This window comes from Juglans microcarpa x Juglans regia, chromosome 4D (genome assembly GCF_004785595.1).
Source record: "Juglans microcarpa x Juglans regia isolate MS1-56 chromosome 4D, Jm3101_v1.0, whole genome shotgun sequence".
Lineage (NCBI taxonomy): Eukaryota > Viridiplantae > Streptophyta > Magnoliopsida > Fagales > Juglandaceae > Juglans > Juglans microcarpa x Juglans regia.
Window position 1 is genome coordinate 11,099,817 of NC_054600.1, and position 19,964 is coordinate 11,119,780.

General features: G+C 43.4%; 1 long non-coding RNA gene across 1 annotated transcript; it reads left to right on the plus strand.

Annotated features, from left to right (window-relative positions):
- Positions 1 to 1,264: 1,264 nt before the first annotated feature.
- Positions 1,265 to 19,689, plus strand: LOC121260376. The gene is made up of 3 exons (XR_005939706.1): positions 1,265 to 1,275; positions 2,908 to 2,919; positions 19,346 to 19,689. It is a non-coding gene; the product is annotated as an uncharacterized LOC121260376 (long non-coding RNA).
- The last annotated feature ends 275 nt before the right edge of the window (positions 19,690 to 19,964 follow it).

Genomic DNA, 19,964 nt, shown 5'->3' on the forward strand with positions numbered 1-19,964 from the left:
TTGTTGGGGCACGGGTGTTTGCTGATGTGGTGGCTGTGAGGCTACAATGTTTACCAAAAGTGTCTCTTCCTCCAAGGGAGCCACAGTTCCAGGATGGGAATATGTTTTTCTTGTTTTTGAAGGCAAAGATTCAACAGTCGGTAGAGCCTTTCTGATTCTTAGTAGTTCTAAAATTCCTGCATCGACGTCCTTCCCTTGATCATATTCGAGCTTTTATAAAAAATTGTTAGGGTTTGCAATCAATGCCGGTGGTTGGGCAATTACGTAATCCATGGAATGTGTTGGTTATAATGGTGGCAAAGGAGGATTTTACTAGTGTGATGGCGCGAGGTAATTCTAAAATTCATGGAGTTCCTTTTTAGGCTTTTCATTGGTCACCGGATTTTGTGGAAGAAGAGGATTCGTTGTGGGTGCCGATCTAGATTACGTTGCCAAGTTTACCTCCAAATTATTTTCATGAATTAATGTTACGTAGTATGGGAATGGTTTTGGCCATTACCTAAAAAGAGATAATGCGACAGCATGAGTGAGTCGTTCGGAGGCTACACATATCTGTGTTGAAGTCGATGTCTCCCAGCCTTTGCGCAAGTTTTTTGGGTTCGGTCTCCTGGGTCTTGTGTCGAGTCACTTCTAGGAGATTATATATGAATCGGTGCCGTCGTTTTGCAAACAACATGGGCACCTTGAGGCAAGATGCTCCAGATGGGAACATCCAGTGGCTGAGAATAAGAATAAACAGAGATTAAGGCATCCTGAAGGTAATAAAAAGGACTTAAAAACTCAGTGGAAAGTAGTAGGAAACCGAGGTGATGTGCAATCCTTACCTGTTACGAAGATGGTGGTGGGGGAATTGTCAAGATCGAGAAGGGATGTGGTTCTAGAGGCTATCATCATGAGATGCGCAGAGAACATTGGGGTAGCCTAGGACGTTTGGTTCGTCTCGCCCACGGGTGTAATATTTGATAAATGCCTAGATGAGGCTTGCGTTGTTTCTTTAGAGAATGTAACGCCAGAGGCATTGCGTATGGGCAGTACTCCTTTGATTGAAAAGGAGTTGAAAGTTTCTGAATCGTTGGTGGGGACACCGTCTAAGCCACGGGATAATTGGTTTGAAATTACAGCAACTGAGGATGGGGATGATGGCCAAGAATTTTTGGAAAGTTCTACACCAAGAAGCACCTTGAGGCTAGTGGATGAAGCCTTCGAGTTTGAATTAGGTGGGTTGGGCGATAGTGATCTGTTTGTTGTGGAAGATTTGCATCATATGGATGTTATGTCCAAGGCGGGGTCCGACGATGAGTTCGAAGAGGAATTGAATGAGTTAGCAGCAAAACCTTTTGACTCGGATCCAGATATGCATGTTCCTTTGAAAAAAGTAAAAGGGGTAAGAAAAGAAAAATTGATTGTGGTGTTGGAGTGTCGCAGTCGCTCCAAAAAACTTGACTAATTGTTTTTTATGTATATTCCTACCTGGAATATTAGGGGAATTCGTTAGTCGAAGAGTAGACTTCAGCGCATTTTAAATAAAAGCCATCCTTTAGTGGTGGTCATTTTAGAACCATTTTTAACTTCTAATAAGTGCAGTAGACGGGCATGTTGGATGAAGATGCCGTTTTATTTGAATAATGAGGAGATAGGTGGAAAAATTTGGTTATTTTGGAATACGGATGTTGTAACGCCCGTCCTTGTGGTGGGTCTTTTTATAAAATATTTTGAGAAAGGACAACGAGAATTACCGTCCGATTTAAAACTTTTTGCTTTCTTCCCAAGGTGCAAGACTCTACGTTTATAAAGTAAAATTTGCTTTTACAATAAAAGAGGTTTACAGTGGAAAACATCATTTTTAATAATAAAAGGCCTCTCTTACATTTAAATGCTCGTGCCTAGACTTCCGTGCTCTTCCCCATGGGCTGTGTCCGTCCCGATGCGTACTTCATTTCCTTCCCTGTTGGGGGGAGGGACATACATAAAAACTAAAATGAGTCAAAGATTCGTAAGATTACTTCATGCGGTTAAAATATAATAAAGTAGGTTTTCATTCATGCATTCATCATTCAAACATACTATACATACATGCATATGTGCATACGTGCGTTCATTTGCAAACGTCACTGGATGGGGTTTTCCTTTTTGGAAAAAGGGACTTTCTTTTCGTAAAACGTGTCCCCCGTCAGTGCCTTCATTTCTGCAAGAGTGCAGTGCCTTCATTTCTTAAAGTGCATTCGTGCAGCGTACATACATACATACATACATACATTCTTTCTTTTACTTTCATAGGCCGGTACACATTGTTACCCCCGTGTGTTAGGGTTAGAGGCCCTATGGCCGATGGATTCACCCGTGGCCACGGGTTGGAATCCTATTCCGTTAGGGTGCAGCACTGGGTGCACTACCAGTACTACTACCCGTCATTGCAATCTGCCTATTCATTCATTGGGTACCCCTTTTCATTCATTCATGTGGCCGTTACGTATCTTCATACATTTCATGCTTTCATTTCATTCTTTCATTCATTCATGTCAGCTCTAAGGAGCTGGAGCTTTCATTTAGTTCTTTCTTTCATTTAACAGTCCTTTCATGAGAAAACATTTCTTTACGTGAGAAAATATCATTTCGTGAGCATGGGCTCGAACGTTCTCTTTCATGACGTCCACGAGCATCACCTCACGACATTCATAAAAGTGTCAGTTCGCACCGTCCATAAAACGTAAAGCACGGGCTCAAACTTCGCCTTTCACGGCATCCGCAAGCATCACCTCGAACGTCGGCCTTCGCGGCGTCCGCGAGCATCACCTCACAGCGCTTGCGATAGCGTCGGTCGTTGGGATCCGCGAAGGCATCGGCTCGAGCTCTTCCTTCGTGCGTTTACATCGGTTCGTTCTTTTTCTTTGAAAATACATACAATAGATACATCTTATAGTCATCCATTCGCATGCGTACAATTAATAACTTTGGGTGCGTAGAAAGGAGCTTTCACGGAAGGGCCGTACGTACATATATGTTCAAAAGCATGGCATCTTCTTTCGTGAGCATTTTCATAAAGATAAGAGCTTTTCATTTTCCTTTCGTAATTTCTAGAAAACTCTAGAAGGGCATGAACGTAATACTTACCTGGACTCCGTGCTACTTTCATACCATGCAGTCCATTCATGCACGTGTCAGCTGGCAACCTACATGCATACATAACCTTAACGTCATTCTCTATCTAGTACATAAGCAACTGAACTAGAATTAGAACTACACTATACTTGAAACACTCTCCTTCTATCCCGTGCACTTACGCGCCCTTCACTATGTTAAAACCTTCAGGGACCACTTACGGTCACCACATCTTCCAACTCAGGTCTTGTCTCGAGTGCTCATTCACTAAAGTGAACCCATGATTCACCTTAGGATTAAGACACAAAGACATTCGTCTTATTCTCCTTATTGAACTCATCTTGATGCATGACTCAGACCAACTAAGTCACGCATCTCAATCATAGACAATACACCCGTCACTACCTCCATAAATCGTAGCCCATACTAAATCCTCATTCCCATCCATACAAGCCACATGGCTCTAAGCCAACTCTGATACTTAAGCACCGTGCAACTATACTGTGGACAGATTACCCATTACATATGGTGAATCCGTCCGGCACACGTGTTTAACCAGATTACACATGTACCTTACTCCTTTTATCACCTAAGATCAACATATAACATGTTCATCACTTGCTCGTAGGGATGAGGGCCATATTCTGATACCAACATTCTCTTAACCCGGCCAGCACGACTCTTCATGCTAGCCATTCCTCCTTACAGTTCATCCCAACACTTGGTGCGACAAGGCTCCCTTCACAACTATGCCTTGCATCACGTCACATAGCTCGAGACTATTCTCAAGCTACACCGTGACCTTGTCACATCACCTGACATCCCATTACGTCACTTCTACGCCAACTTCTAACTCATCATAAGTACGTTTCCTCACGTACTCCCGTAATATCGTGACATCTAGTCACGTTTCCGTTACGCCATTTCCACACTAACTCTTCACCCATCATAAGCATGACTGTCAGGAACCACGTCACTTCATGACATTACCCAGTCATGCTTCCGCTGCGTACTCTTACACTTATTCTACTACTACACCCATACTTCCAACCTTAAGTCAATTACAGTGACATTTGTCACCTCAGACTACAGGCCGCGTCACAACTACTTCGGGACACTGTTCCACAGTTCCCGACACAACTCACCATGTTCTACGCCAACGTCTTATCCATCACAAGCACGACTATCAGTAACCACATCACTTCGTGACGTTGCCCAGACATGCTTCCACTGCGTACACTTACACTTGTTCTGTTACTTCACGCATACTCCTAACCATAAGTCCATCATGGTGACACTTGTCACCTCAGACTACAGGATGCACCATAACTACTTCGAGACATTGTTCCACAATTCCCGACATTATTCACCACGTTCCAAGCCCAAAAACTGCACAACCATCCTTATCTCCGCGACAGGTCACACCGAGTGTCTCTGCCTCGTGGAATACATTCCACGTATACTCCCTTTCCGCACGCTACAACCTATCATCAATATGGAATACCCGCCATACGATGCATCACTCCATCACATGGAGTACACTCCTCGTGTACTCCTTTCATACACACCACATCACCATTATGGCGTACACGCCATATGGTGCATCCCTCTACGACATAGAGTACACTTCGCGTGTAATCCCTTCACACACGTTACGCCACATCACCATTACGGCATATCCGCCGTATGGTGCGTCGCTCCACTACATGGAGTACACTCCGCGTATACTCCATACACGTTATGCCACATCACCATTACGGCATACCCGCAGTATGGTGCATCACTCCATCCTCCCGTTACACATATCACACCATATAGAGTACACTTTACGTGTACTCTTCCCAATCCACAATACGCCAGGAGAGTATATTTCACATATACTCTCCTTATCTCACTTTATGCCACACACAGAGTACACTCAGTGTGTACTCTTCCCATTCCGCACAACGCCACACCATCTATACGGCACATGCCCCACAACTACACTGCACAACACAACCACGCCATCATTACAACACAAACTCTACAACTGCATTACACAGCACAGTCCGCAACACTTCACAGCGCACTACACAATATGCCCAACACTTCACATAGACGGCACATTACATCACCACACTACACAGATATGCCCAACACTTCACAGCGCACTACACAGCGCATCTCAATACAACCAAGTCATTTCCCTGATACTAACAGCACAGTCCACAACCTAATCAACTAATCAATATCTAACATAATTAAAAGGCATAGAGAGTTATACCATCGACGGGATAACCTGTGCGTTGCTCGCTGATCGTCACAGCCAATAACGTTGGAGAGGTCGTACGTGGCGGCTAACCCATGTACGTTGACTGTTTAGGCGTTTGGATTGCTAAGTGTGGTCTTGGAAGGGCTCGTGAAGGCCCTGTGTTGGTGGATATGAAGGGCGGTACACATCGTACCTAACCGTGTACAGTGGTAGTCAGTCACATGTAGTGTCTGTCCATCACGTGCAGTGATTACCCACCACGTAAAGTGGAGGTTTGGACCTAGGGCTTGGCTAAAGGAAATGCGGTGGATCTCGTGGTGGCATCGAGGTGGCGCCACGGTGGCGGATCTGGCCACACAGTGGGTGAAAGGCCGTGGGAGAGTGAGAGAGAGTGTGCGTGCATGGGTGGCAGATCGGGGCCATGGGAGGTTGGGTTGGCTTGGTGGTGGCCTGAAGAGGCTGATGACGTGTTACCCACCGTGGGTGGCGGTGCATGGTGTGCAACCCGTGCGTGTGAGGGAGAGGGAGGTCGTGCAATGGAGGAGGGCTACTGGCCATGGGTCACGTGGAGGAGGAAGAGGAAGGGAGAGGGAGGCTCACGGTGGTGCCTGGTTGCCGTGGGAGTCGCGCACTGTGGCGCATGGTGGCACACGGTGAGGAAATGGGTTAGAGACCCATTTCAGGTACTTTCTGGGGAAGGAGAGGGAGGGCTGCGCAACAGGGGCTGGCTTCGGTGGAGGATGATGGCCGGTGGGAGGGGAGCAGTGGAGCCATTGGGCTGTGCATAGCGTCTCAGTGGCCATCAAGCCCATTCGGGCTTTACACTTCCAGCGAAGAGGAAGAGAGAGCGTGAGGGAGAGGGGCTGCCGTGGATGGACTCGCCGGAGGGAGAGGAGGCCAACGGTGCCGGCAGTGAGAGTGGATGGCTCACGGCGGCGCCTGGCTGTGCAATGGAAGCTACTAGCAGAAGAGGGTCGCGTGCTGCGTGCTGTGCAAGCCGAGAGGGGAGAGGGAGGAGAGAGGAAGGGGAGGGAAAAGTGAGGAGGAAAGAGAGAGTGTCTGGGTACTTAACCCAACCCTTTCGTCTTGGGGTTCTCAAAACGATCTAACGTTGAAATATTAAAACACTGATTTGAAAATGCGTAAACGTTAACTTAATTAAAAGCACTTAAAGGAATTAAGGTAAATATTATTTTAAACTAACTTTAGTTTATAAAATAATATTTCTTCATCATTAATAAAATGATGAAGTCTTGTTTAATATATTTAAAATGATGAAACCATTTAATTTAATTAAAACTTTCAACATAATTTAAATCCCTTAATATTTCAAAAAACTGGAATCATTTTAATAATTAATATTAAAATGATTTCTGACAATTATAATATGTTGGAGCTCTTCAAAATATTATAATTGTCTCATTTAAAAATAAGTTTAACTCAACGATACTGGAAATACCTCATATAAATATTTCCAGTACATTTAAAACACTGGGCATGCCTTAGAAGTCACCTAATATCTCAAGAGACACGTCGTCATGGTTCGGCACACATGGCGATGCTCGCAGTCGCCATAAAGAATGGCAGACTGTTGCATAATTCCGTCATCGAAATTTGCTTACGTAAAAAAGGAGGAGCCTTACATAAGAAAGAGAGAAGCTTACGTAAGAAGAAAGGAGCGGGGGTTACATTCTCCCCACCTTATATAAATTTCGTCCTCGAAATTTGCTTAAGGTTATAGGGAGTTTGCTTAGCGCTTTAAGATTTTGCTCAGCGTTCTAAAAATTTCACGCAGGGTCCTAAGAATTTGCTCATCCTACTATGGGTCTGTTCATACTAGTCCTCGTGTTGTCTTTATGCACTTCCGCGTACGTTTAGCATCTCATCATGTCTTGTACAGTACTTGCCTTCACGTCTTGTCATTCCTCCATCAATATGCTTAACTTCATTCTGAAGTAGTTGAGTCCATCCATCACGTAGCACTCGTACCTTCCATTTTAACATTCTTGATGACGAAACTTGAAGTCGCCATCTCGTTTTCCGTTTCAGTCCTAAACTTAAGTCGTAGTCGTTCATACATTTTCTTTAACTATTACGGTCTTTCTAACGTTTCTAGTCTGTTTCTGAATTGGCAAGCAACTATTGTCGCATGCCTTAACTTTTCATGGTTCATTCCTCAATCTCTAACTATGCTCAGTCTCTGATACCCTTTACATTCTATGCACTTAGCATGACTATCTCATTCTAGTTGCCAGTCTGACATGCATGCATTCATTAAGTCATACATTGAAAACATCATAGCTTTAAAATAAAGTACTTGCATGTACTTACTGTAGGACGAGACACGCCTTGGGAAGATGTCAGTCTAGGTTTTTCTTTCACATGCAGTTCTTCTTTCAAAAGTTTTCTTTCTATAGAAAAAGTTTCCTCTTAAGAAAAATGATTTTCTCTTTTTTATTTTGAAAAGAATACTATAGAGTCTAGCATAACCTGGGCTCTGCTCTGATACCAACATGTACTCTTCCCATTCTGCACAACGCCACACTATCCATACGGCACATGCCCCACAACTACACTGCACAGCACAACCACACCATCATTACAACACAAACTCCATGCATTACACAGCACAGTCCACAACACTTCACAGCGCACTACACAATATGCCCAACACTTCACATACACGGCACATCACATCACCACACTATACAGGTATGCCCAACACTTCACAACGCTCTACATAGCGCATCTCAATACAACCCAGTCATTCTGCTAATACTAACAGCACAGTCCACAACCTAATCAACTAATTAATATCTGACATAATTAAAAGGGATAGAGAGTTATACCATCGACGAGATAACCCGTGCGTTGCTCGCTGATCGTCACAGCCGATGACGTTGGAGAGGTCGCACGTGGCGGCTAACCCACGTACGTTGACTGTTTGGGCGTTTGGATAGCTAAGTGTGGTCTTGGAAGGGCTCGTGAAGGCCCTGTGTTGGTGGCTATGAAGGGCAGTACACAGCGTACCTAAACAGTGGCAGTCAGTCACATGTAGTGACTGTCCATCACGTGCAGTGATTACCCACCACGTAAAGTGGTGGTTTGGACCTAAGGCTTGGCTAAGGGAAATGTGGTGGATCTCGTGGTGGCATCGAGGTGGCTCCACGGTGGCTCACGTTGGCGATTCTGGCCGTACAGTGGGTGAGAGGCCGTGGGAGAGTGAGAGAGAGTGTGCGTCCATGGGTGGCAGATTGGGGCCATGGGAGGTTGGGTTGGCTTGGTGGTGGCCTGAGGAGGCTGATGACGGAGGTTACCCACCGTGGGTGGCGGTGCACGGTGTGCAACCCGTGTGTGTGAGGGAGAGGGAGGCCGTGCGATGGAGGAGGGCTACTGGCCATGGGTCACGTGGAGGAGGAAGAGGAAGGGAGAGGGAGGTTCACGATGGTGCCTGGCAGCCGTGGGAGTTGCGCACGGCGGCGCAAGGTGAGGAAATGGGTTAGAGACCCATTTCGGGTACTTGCGTGGAAGGAGAGGGAGGACTGCGCAACAGGGGCTAGCTTCGGTGGAGGATGATGGCCAGTGGGAGGGGAGGTCGCCGTGGGAGCGGTGGAGCCATTGGGCGGCGCATGGCGGCGCAGTGGCCATCAAGCCCATTCGGGCTTTACACTTCCAGCGAAGAGGAAGAGAGAGCGTGAGGGAGAGGGGCTGCCGTGGATGGACTCGCCGGAGGGAGAGGAGGCCAACGGTACCGGCAGTGAGAATGGGTGGCGCACAGCGGTGCCAGGCTGTGCAATGGAAGCTACGGGCGGAAGAGGGTCGGGTGCTGTGTGCTGTGCAAGCCGAGAGGAAGGGGAGGGAAAAGTGAGGAGGAAAGAGAGAGGGTCTGGGTACTTAACCCAACCCTTTCATTTTGGGGTCTTCAAAACGATCTGACGTTGAAATATTAAAACACTGATTTGAAAATGCGTAAACGTGAACTTAATTAAAAGCGCTTAGAGGAATTAAGGTAAATATTATTTTAAACTAACTTTAGTTTATAAAATAATATTTCTTCATCATTAATAAAATGATGAAGTCTTGTTTAATATATTTAAAAGGATGAAACCATTTAATTTAATTAAAACTTTCAACATAATTTAAATCCTTTAATATTTCAAATAATTGGAATCATTTTAATAATTAATATTAAAATGATTTCTGACAATTATAATATTTTGGAGCTCTTCAAAATATTATAATTGTCTCATTTAAAAACACGTTTAACTCAACGATACTGGAAATACCTCATATAAATATTTCCAGTACATTTAAAACACTGGCATGCCTTAGAAGTCACCTAATATCTCGAGAGACACGTCGTCATGGTTTAGCACACATGACGATGCTCGTAGTCGCCATAAAGAATGACAGACTGTTGCATAATTCCGTCATCGGAATTTGCTTACGTCAAAAAGGAGGAGCCTTACGTAGGAAAGAGAGAAGCTTACGTAAGAAGAAAGAAGCGGGGGTTACAGATGTGGAGTTCGATTTGGTTTCAATGTCAGATCAAGCTATTAGTGGATGGTTTGTTCATGGGAATTGTCGGGTGTTTGCAACCTTTGTTTATGCGTGCTGGTTTCGGAATAAAAGAGTCGAACTATGGGAGTTTTTAAGAGCTCAAAATTCTTGTGGGCTGCCTTGGTTTATTAGAGGGAATTTTAATATAATTGGAGATGGTGAAAAGGTGGGAGGGCTTTTGCAGGCTCCTTGGGCAAAGATGGATTTTAATGGCTGTATTCATGCGTGTGTGCTGGTGGACCTTCCGTGTGAAGGTAATCATTTGTCGTGGTGCAATGGCAGGTTAGGGGGCAGAAGAATTTGGGCTCGGTTAGACTGTCTCCTTGTGAATGTGCAATTTACGGATTTTTTTGGAGATGTTACGGTTTCGTATTTGCCGAGGACTTCTTTGGATCATGCACTGATGCTGGTTCAGCTCTTTAGAGATAGAGTTGCTGCTATTCACCCATTCAAGTTCCTACGTATGTGGGGATCTGATGAGAAATTTTTGCCTTTAGTTCAAGAGGTTTGGGATGAGCAAATTGTAGGCTGTGCCATGGTGAGAATTAGCAAAAAATTGAAGAAGCTGAAATGAGTGTTACGGATGTGGAATTGAGAGGTTTTTGGTAGAGTGGAGATTGAGCTTAAAATGTTGGAAGAACACAATACTGGGTTGGAAGTCACATTGTCCCGCTCTTATGTAGCTCAAACCGAAACTGAGTTGTTAAAATGTAAACAAGAGCACTTGCACTGGGTCCACAGAGAGGAGGTCTTGGCCTGCTAGAAGTCACGTATCAGATGGCTTGCTGAAGGGGATGAGAACTCTAGGTTCTTCCATGCTACCTTACAGCTTAGAAAAGGGAGTAAAAAAATTGAGAAAATGCTTATGGAGGATGGCAGTATGTTGGCTTCAGTGGAAGAGGTTCACAATGGTGCTATTACGTTCTTCTAGAATTTACTCACAGGGACGCCGATTGAGAGATACATGGAGGAATTGGAGCAGTTATAGCTAATGGTGTCCAGAGATGAGAACGAGGCATTGCATGCTAAACTGAACTCACAGGAACTCAAGCAAGCTCTTTGGTCTATCCTGGTGAATAGTAGCCTGAGTCTAGATAGTTTTTTCGGCTAGTTTTTTCATGCTTGTTTGGGATATTGTTAAAGATGATTTGTTGGAAATGGCTAAAGATTTTTTTGCAGGACAACCGCTTTCAACTTTTTTCGGGGCTGCGAATTTGGCTTTGATTCCAAAAGTTGATGAGCCTTTGGGTTTTGGCCAGTTTTGATCAATCAGCCTTTGTTCTATTGTCTATAAAACTAAGTCCAAGATTATGGTTTTTCGATTGGCGCCGATCCTAGATAAAATTATTTCTCCTGAATAGGCGGCATTTATTCCAGGTAGAAGCATTTTTTAGAATATTTCGTTGTCTCAAGAACTGGTTCAAGGCATCAATAGGAAGGCGAGAGGGGATAATGTTTTGTTGAAAATTGATATGGCCAAAGCTTATGATCGAGTCAACTGGAATTTTCTCCTGGAGATTATAAGTAGGTTGGGGTTTTCAGAGAAGATGTGCACTCTTGTTTTTAATGTTGTTTCCTCCCCTTTTTACTCGGTTTTATTGAATGGGTGTGCCAAAGATTTTTCCAAGCCGTCGCGTGGGCTTCGTCAAGGTGATCCTCTTTCTCCTTATTTATTTATTTTATCGAAGGAGATTCTCTCTTGAATGCTTCATAAAGAGTTTGGTCTGTGTCAAATCAAGTAGTTCCACCCAGGTGGAGGTACCTTGATTTCACATTTGTTTTATACAGATGATATTCTGATTTTTGCTAATGGGGGTAAGTTGTCATTTTGGGCTCTTATGGAAGTATTGCATAGGTATGAATTGATGTCTGGTCAATTGATTAATCCGAGTAAATCTTCAATATTTTTTTCTTCCTTTATATTGGCTGCCCGTAAAAATGATTTGAAGGCGATTTTAGGTTTTGTGGAAGGTAGTTGGCCTTCCACATATTTGAGAGTACCTTTGATTGTGTGTCACATGACTATCTGAGTGTTTGATTCTCTCTTGATGAAAATCCAAAAAAATTGGCGGGGTGGAAGAGCAAGTTTATCTCTTTTGGAGGTAAAATTGTTCTAATCAATCATGTTTTGAATAGTATGCCTATACATATGTTTTCTGTTTGGAATTTACCAAAAGGAGTGATATTGGAGATAAAGAGAATTTTCATGAATTTTTTATGGGGTTTGTCGTTGGAGAATGCAAAAAGGAAGTGGATATCTTGGAGCAAAATTTGTATGCCAGTGGAAGAGGGTGGGTTGGGTATTCAGGATTTGCACGAGGTTGAAGCTTCTTTACTTATGAAATTTGCATGGAAGATTATTAATGATAAGTCGATGTGGTTGAATTTTTTACTTCTAAATATATTGGCAATTCTCATATTCTTTCAGTGCTGCAATGTCGAACTAGGTCTTGGTTTTGGAAAGGGATTTTCATGCCCCAGGTTTTACAGAATTCTCGGTGGATTATTCGGGCAGGCCATGTTAATTTCTAGTAGGACAACTGGTTAGGAGAGGATCCTCTAATTGCTCAATTACCTATTGTTGGGCGTCTGGACTTGTAGGTGGTGGAAGTATTTACAGACGCAGGTCCAGCTGACCAAGCCTTGCGGGAGCTCGTTCCGAAATAATTTCTAGTCAAATTACATGGTGTGGCTATCAAGTTGAAACCAAGTATCGATGTATGAGTATGGCAGCCCACAGTAAATGGTAAATTTAGTACCAAGTCGGCTTGGCCGCTGGTGCAACAGCATGGTGATATACTGTAATACCCTGCTTCTTCCTTTTTACGTACGCTTCTCTCTTTCTGACGTACGTTCCGTCTTTATGGTGTAAGCAAATCCCGAGGGCAGAGATTATGTGGATTGTTTGCCCCTTCCATCTAGCGACTGTGAGCCTCATCATGCGTGCCGAACCACGATGGCGTGTCTCTCAAGATATTAGGTGACTTCTAGGGCATGCCCAGTGTTTTAAATGTACTGGAAATATTTATAAGGAGTATTTCCAGTGTTATTGAACTAAACTTGATTTTAAATACGACAATTATAATATTCTTGAAGAGCTCCAAAAATATTATAATTGTTGGAAATCATTTCAATATTAATTGTTAAAATGATTTCAGTTATTTAAAATATTATGGGATATAATTATGTTGAAAGCTTTAATTAATTAAATGGTTTTATCCTTTTAAATATATTAAATAAGACTTCATCATTTATTAATGATGAAGAATATTATTTTATAAACTAAAGTTAGTTTAAATAATATTCTACCTTAATTCCTCTAAGTGCTTTTAATTAAGTTAATGTTTACGCATTTTCAAATCAGTGTTTTAATATCTCATCGTTAGATCGTTTTGAGGATCCCCAGATGAAGGGACTGGATTAAATACCCAGACCCCTCTCTTTCTCCCTCATTTTTCCCCAACCCTTTCTTTCTCCTCCCTCTCTCCTTCGGCGTACGGTGTACGCAGCCCCTTCTCGCCGAAGCCTCCACCTCACAGCCCGGGGCCACCGTGCGCCGGCAGGTCTCACCTCCACCACCGTCCACCTCCTCTCATGCCGGTGACCCCTCACTGGCAAAGCCAGCCCCCGTTGTGCGGCCACCTTCCCCATGCACGCACACAGCTCTCATGCACAGTTTCACCATGTACTTCCAGCCACCACTGGCAACAACCCCACCGAACCTAATCCCTCAAGGCAGCCCTCTCCCTTTCTTCTCGAAATGGGTCTGACACATGGGTTTTAACACATTTCCCCACCGTATGCCGTCGTGCGCGATACCAACGGCCATTAGGCACCACCATGGACCTCCCCTCCCCTTCCCCTTTCTCCTCCACGTGACCCGCGGCCCATAGCCTCTCTTCCACGCACGAGCTTCCCCCTCCTCTCATGCACGGATTGCACACCTTCCACCACCATACGCCGCCACCCTCGGTGTGTAACCGCCACCTTCAGCCTCCTCAGACCACCATTGAGCCAACCTAACCACCCACGACCTCGATCTGCCACCCATGCACGCACACTCTCTCTCACTCTCGCAGGGGCTTCTCCCCCCTCTCCATTCCCCCCTCCACCACCGTGCCACCACCTTCGAGCCTCCACGGCTCCACCACCAACTCCCTTAGCCGAACCTTATGTGGTGGGTAACCACTGCACGTGATAGACAGCCACTGTACACGGCTAGATCCGCCGTGTTACGCTCCTTGCCACCATCACAAGGCCTTCACGAGCCCTTCCAAGACCACACTTAGCTATCCAAACGCCCAAACAGTCACCGTACGTGGGTTAGCCGACACGTACGACCTTTCCGGCATCAACTACTGTGACGATCAGCGAGCAATGCACGGGTTATCCCGTCGATGGTATAACCTTCTATCCCTTGATTATTTATGTTAGATGTTGATTAGTTGATTAGGTTGTAGACTGTGTTGTTAGTATTGTGGAGTTTGTTGTACTATGATATGCCGTGTAATGAAGTGTTGTGCATCCTATGTAGTGAAGTGTTGGGCATTCTATGTAGTGAAGTGTTAGTCTTATCTGTGTAGTGTGCTGTGAAGTGTGGAGCGTAGTTGGGAATTGTGTTGTGCTGTGCTGTGCAATATTGTGGATTGTGCGGTGTAGTATGGCTGCAGAGTATGTGTTGTATTGGTGTCGTGGCATGTGGAGTGGGAACAATACACGCTGAGTGTACTCTGTGTGTGGTGTAGTGTGGGATAAAGAGAGTATATGTAGCTGGCGTATTGTGGAATGGGAAGAGTACACGTAGAGTGTACTCTGTATGGTGTGATGTGTGAATGGAGTACACGTGAAGTGTACTCCATGTGGTGGAGTGACGCACCATATGACGGGTATGCCATCATGGTGATGTGGCGTAACGTGTGTGAAGAGAGTATACGAGAAGTGTACTTTATGTGGTGGAGAGATGCACCATATGGCGGGTATACCATAATGGTGATGGGTCGTAGTGTGTATGAAGGAAGTACATGAGAAGTGTACTCCATGTGGTAGAGTGACGCACATGGCGGGTATGCCATAATGGTGATGTGGCGTAGTGTGTGAATGGAGTACACGTGGAGTGTACTCTATGTGGTGGAGAGATGCACCATATAGCGGGTATGCCATCATGGTGATGTGGTGTAACGTGTGTGAAGAGAGTATATGAGAAGTGTACTCTATATGGTGGAGAGATGCACCATATGGCGAGTATGCCAAAATGGTGATGTGGCGTAATGTATGTGAAGAGAGCACACGTGGAGTGTACTCTATGTGATGGAATGATACACCATGTGGCGCGTATGCCATAATGGTGATGGGTCGTAGCGTGTGAAAATAGAGTATATGCTGAGTGTACTCCATATAGTGGAGCGATGCACCATATGACGGGTATGCCATAGTAGTGATGTGGCGTAGTATGTGTGAAGGGAGTAAATCTGGAGTGTACTCCACGAGATAGAGACACTCCGTGTGGTGTGTTGCAGAGATAAGGATGGTTGTGGAACGTGGTGAATAGTGTCTGGAATTGTGGAACAATGTCCCGAAGTAGTTATGGTGCAGCCTGTAGTCTGAAGTGACAAATGTCACCGTGATGGACTTATGACTAGGAGTATGTGTGAAGTAGTAGAACAAGTATAAGAGTACGCAGCGGAAGCATGACTGGGCAACGTCATGAAGTGATGTGGTTCCTGACAGTCATGCTTATGATGGGTGAGGAGTTAGTATAGAAATGGTGTAGCGGGAATGTGATGAGATGTCACGATGTGACAGGAGTACGTGAGGAACCGTACTCGTGATGAGTTAAGGGTTGATCTAAGAATGACATAGCGGGATGTCAGGTGAGGTGACAAGGTCATGGTATAGCTCGGGTGTAGTCTCGAGCTATATGACATGACATAAGGCGTAATGGTGAATGGAGCATTACCATGTTAAGTGTTGGGATGAACTGTCAAAAGGGTCAGATAGCATGAAGAGTCATGCTAGCTGAGTTAAGAGAAGGTTGGTATCGAATTATGGCTCTTGTCCCCCCCGAGCAGGTGACCAACATGTTATATGTTGATATTAGGTGATAAAGGGGTAAAGTACATGTGTAATTTGGTTAGACACATGTGCCGGACGAATTCACCATATGTAATGGGTAATCTGTTCTGAGCACAGTTACACAGTGCTTAAGCCTCGGAGTTGGCTTAGAGCCGTGTGTCTTGTATGGATGGGAATGAGGATTTAGTATGGGCTAAGATGCACGGAGATAGTGACGGGTGTATTGTCTAGGATTGGGATGCGTGATTCCATCGGTTGGAATCATTCGTTGAATGTGGCTAGTAAGAAGAGTAAGACTAAGATCTTAGTGTCTTAATCCTAAGGTGAATCATGGGTTCACTCTAGTGGATGAGCACTCGAGGTAGGACCTTGAGTTGGAAGATGTGATGACCGTAATGGTCCCCGAAGGGTTTAACATAGTAAAGGGCACGTAAGTGCATGTGATAGAAGGAGAGCGTTCCAAGTAAAGCATAGCTCTATTTCTAGTTTAAGTTGATTATGCATTAGATAGAGAATGACGTTAAGGTTATGTGTATGAATGTAGGTTGCCATCTGACACGCACATGAATGGACTGCATGATATGCAAGTAGCATAGAGTCCAAGTAAGTGTTACGTTCATACTCTTCTATTGTCTTTCTAAAATATATAAAGAAACGAAACAAAATGCTTTTCCTCACGATACCTTACGAAAAAACACGAAAGACGTTTTTACGAAAGAAAATGCTAAGTGTTCAAAGGTATACGTATGTACGGCCCTCCTTGGCAGCCCCTTTTTACGCAACGAAAGTATTAATTGTACGCTTGTGAATGGATGACTATACGATGTATCTATTGTATGTATTTTCTAAGAAAATCCACGAACTGCACGAAAGGCACGAAGACAGATGCTTTTATGGCTCCTATGAGCCAACGTTCTCACGCGCGCCATGAGGTGATGCTCGTGGATGCCGTGAGAGACAACGTTCAAGGTGACACTTATGGATGCCACGAAAGCCAACGTTTAAGCTCATGTATGTTTTAAAATGAAGTTTTCCATGAACAAACTGTTAACGATGTTTTCTCACGAAAAGAAATGTTTTCTCATAAAAATGAATGTTTTCTCATGAACTGAACTATTAAATGAAAGAAAGAACTGAATGAAAGCTTCATCTCTTCAAAGCTGGCATGAACGAATGAGAAGCAAGAATGAATGAAAACATAAAATGTATGAAGACACGTAACGGCCACATGTATGAATGAAAGGGTACCAATGAATGGGCAGATTGCGATGCCGGGTAAGTAGTACTGGTAGTGCACCCAGTGCTGCCCCCTATGAAAGAGATTCCCAACCCGGGGCCACCGGCGGAGTCCGGGTTCAAAGAATGACCGCTAACCCCAACACACGGGGCGTAACAGTGTGTACTGGCCTATGAAAGTGATAAGAAAGAATGTATGTATATATGCATGAACGCATGTACGCACGTAACACACGAACTTTTAAGAAATGAAGGCACTGACGGGGGAAACATTTTATGAAAAGAAAGTCCATTTCCGAAGGAAAACCCTGTCCAGTGATGTTTTCGAATGAACGCATGTATGAAAGAATGCACCGCATTTTTGCAGAAATGAAGGCACTGACGGGGGACACGTTTGGTGAAAAGAAAGTCCATTTTTAAAAGAAAACCCCATCCAGTGAAGTTTTCAAACGAACACACGTATGCACGCACGCACGTATGTATAGTATATATGAATGATGAACGCATGAATGAAATATCTATGTTGTTATATTTTAACCATATGAAGTAATGCTTACGAGTCATCGACTCATTTTAGTTTTTATGCATGTCCCTCCCCCTCACAGGAACTGAACGATCAGGACGGACACGACCCATAGGGAAGAGCACGGAAGTCTAGGCACGAGTTTTAATGGCACGAGGGACCCTTTATTGTAAGAATAATGTTTTTCACTGTAAACCTCTGTTATTCTAAAAGCACATTTTATGATATAAACGTAGAGTCTTGCACCCTGGGTATGCAAGTAAAAAGTTCTAAATCGGACGGTAATTCCCGTCGTCCTTTATAAAAACATTTTATAAAAAGACCCACCACAAGGATGGGCGTTACATATATGTATTTGGAAAAAATTGTTGTGGAAAAATTGGATTCCAAAGAAGATGTCTTTCTTTGTTTGGCGGGCTAAAAAGAAGGCTATACCGGTGGATGGCCTTATTCAGTAGCTTGGCATATCGATTGTTTCTTAGTGTGAATGTTGTGAATAGTAAAAAATGGAGACACTGAATCACATTTTATATGAGGGAGTAGGAATTGAAAAAATATGGCAATTTTTTACGACTTCATGTTGAATGAGAATACCATAGATTGGAAACTGGGAGGGCATGATGAGTTTCTGGTGGCAGTGAGCTTCCATGTCTACGCAAGTGGACTGGCTTCGGGGAGCTCTCCCTATTGCTATCTCTTGGGCTTTACGGAGAGCTCGATGTGCGGCTAGAATGGAATGTATGAATTTTAATTCGGATGCTATTATTCAATCTATTAAAATTTTAATTAGTGAAATGTCAAGTAAGATAAAAAAAATTTCAGTGCCAAGGTTCCCTTGACCGAGTGATTTTGGAGGATTTAGGCTGTCCAATTGTTCCGGTTGTTATAAGCAAAGTTAAATTAATTGCATGGCAACCTCTAAAGAGAGGACGGGTAAAGTTGAATGTTGATGGAGGTTCTTGCAGCAACCCAGGTATTTTAGGTGGGGGAGGTATTATTCGTAATTCTCAAGGTGGAGTATTGGCGGTTGGCGGGTTTTGCCCACTATTATGGTCATGCGAATAATACCATTGCGGAGTGAAGAGCTCTCCTTGATAGGCTTTGGTTGTGCAGGCAACTTGGGTTGAGAGATGTTTTGTTAGAATTAGACTCAATGGTCATAGTTGGGTGGTTAGCTTCGGGAGTGTGTAAGTATTGGTTTCTTTGGGATTTTTTGGAGGAAATTACAACTATTGTTGGGGAGCTTAATGTTCACTTTCGACACATCTTTAGAGAAGCGAACATGACAGCGCACTTTTTGGCTAAGCAAGGGACGCGAGGGGTCATTTTAGATTTTTGTGATGATTCTTTCATGCATGGCCCTATCCGAGGTATTATTCGCTTGGATATACTTGGTATTCCTTTTCTTAGATGTTGATTTTGACTTTGGTTTTGAGGGACTATTTTTGGGATGTTAGGGCTTTTTATGCCTGAGGCTTAAGATGTCAAGGTGCTTGTTTCTTATGTATTCCTCCGTCATAAGTGAAAGTTTTTATAATAAAAGTAGGAAGGGATCATTATTGGACATGTGACCTCAACTCTTTTCAAAAAATAAATATATATAGATGGATCTTATATATATATATATCGTATAATGAAGTATCTCATGAGTGATATATATGAATCCAAATCTACCGAATCAATAATGTTATGATCTTCTACGTCCTAGGTCTTCCCGTTCCTTCATCTGGCTTATGTTCTTCATGTAGCATTCAGACCAAATGACTCTATGAAATTACGTCGATACTTCCACATATTATGGGTAATGTAGGAGACATCTCTATTTTCGCTAGGGAATCCTTTGAATTAACACTTCTTAGCTTTCAATTTGCCCTGACTATCAAATGAAATGTGAATAATCCGTCCTCCTCTCTTTGAAACAAGGGGCGCTTATGGTTTTGTCGATGCTAGAAACAATTTTGTCTTCTCCATATTACAAAGATCGTATTGATTCTTATCAAAGGAGATTATCATACATATACATATCTATATATTTCATGTAGAAAGATGAAAATTCTATTTCATTAGTTCTACATTCCTTGTACTTTTTTCTTATCTTATTCTATTTATAAATTTTAGAATCATGTTCTATTTATAAATTTTAAATTTTATATTTATTATTTTATTTATATATTAATTTATGTACTTAGGTCTACTCAATTATGTACTCACTTAATTATATAT